Below are 1,367 nucleotides of genomic sequence, written 5' to 3' on the forward strand. Positions count from 1 at the left end.
TTTAATATTGTTTGACACCTTAATTTTGATAGATTTTGTTAAACAAAAATTGGCTATGCAATATTTGTAGCACGCCAAAAAGTACTAAACATATGGTGACATACTTTTGTGCATGCACAAAATACAAGAGCTTTGGCAGAGCATATACATGTGGCCAAAACGCATAAAAGCAGCTTGTTCTACAGTGTACATGTATACTAGGGTGGAGCTAGTGTATGCAACCTTTTGTGTCAAAGTAGACAAGCTTGTTGATTATTTAGTGTATTCAAGGTCATGAATGTGCAAAAAATTAGTGTAATGAGCATATAGTTGGGATATAGTAATAATATACACATGTACAAAGTACATAAGACTGTGGTAGAAGATCATGAAAAATACAGTAGAGTTCCTGATGTAGCATAGCATACAGAGCAGAATTCTGCTCAGCAGTCACTTTTAGTCTTCCGATAGTGAATAAGAGAATGGCTTAATTGAAAATGGCCAACTGACCCAATAAATTCAATCAGGATTAGTACAATGAAAGCTACTATATTAAACCCAATGAAACTGTGTATCCACAAAAAGTGTCCAAAGTATTCACTCATTACATTAAGAAGAGGTATAGTAAACAAGTACAGTACATGTAAATAGGCTCCTGTTGTAAGTACAGTACTCATAATAAGGTGGTGCATGTCATGTGCTATAATAAAAATTAATAAACTATATGTTTTGTAAAAACACACACTCATATGTCAATAAACACGAAGCCATAATTACCAAATCATAACTGCTAAATCATTATTCTTGCTGCTTGGTTAACCTTATTATTCTCAAAGCTATGTTGCAATAATTGGCTCAGGCCAAAGAGGAGGCATTTTCAGCAATTTTACAGTTAGATGGCATATAAAATACATAACTCCGAGGCTTGGTTAGGTCTGGAATTAGAGAGACTTTGCTCATGCTCACCCAATTAATCAAAAGAGTGGGTGTACTGGCACACCAACAAGAAACACAATACAAACAATTTCCACCAAAAACTTCTTAGACGAAATTAATAACAATAATAAAAGCCATAAACTTTCAGAGCATATGCAAGTTTACAAGACTATCCACTCATCAATAGGGACAATGTATATAATCTCTTCATTAATTAATGTCTCACATACCTTGATTCTAAATTTCTAGCACTGCCCCTCAAACTTCATCCTCAAGGAATGAGCATTAGTCTGACTATAATTAGCTTTACTTGCTGACTCCTGTAAAGCAACTAAATGGAGAGATTAAACAAAAGTAAAAGAGAGAAATGATGGAAGGATAAATGGGGGAGGGTGAAGAGAGAGGGGGAGAGTAACCTTTTACTATTGCTGGTAACATGTCATTTGTCTTTT

At 34.5% G+C, this 1,367-nt stretch overlaps 1 long non-coding RNA gene across 1 annotated transcript; it reads right to left on the minus strand.

Annotated features, from left to right (window-relative positions):
- Window positions 1–1,171: 1,171 nt before the first annotated feature.
- On the minus strand, window positions 1,172–1,367 carry LOC109587982 (uncharacterized). The gene is made up of 2 exons (XR_002187903.1): window positions 1,332–1,367; window positions 1,172–1,246 (listed from the first exon to the last, which is right to left on the minus strand). It is a non-coding gene; the product is annotated as an uncharacterized LOC109587982 (long non-coding RNA).

The sequence above is a fragment of the Amphimedon queenslandica genome, unplaced genomic scaffold (genome assembly GCF_000090795.2).
Source record: "Amphimedon queenslandica unplaced genomic scaffold, v1.1 AMPQUscaffold_12350, whole genome shotgun sequence".
NCBI lineage: Eukaryota > Metazoa > Porifera > Demospongiae > Haplosclerida > Niphatidae > Amphimedon > Amphimedon queenslandica.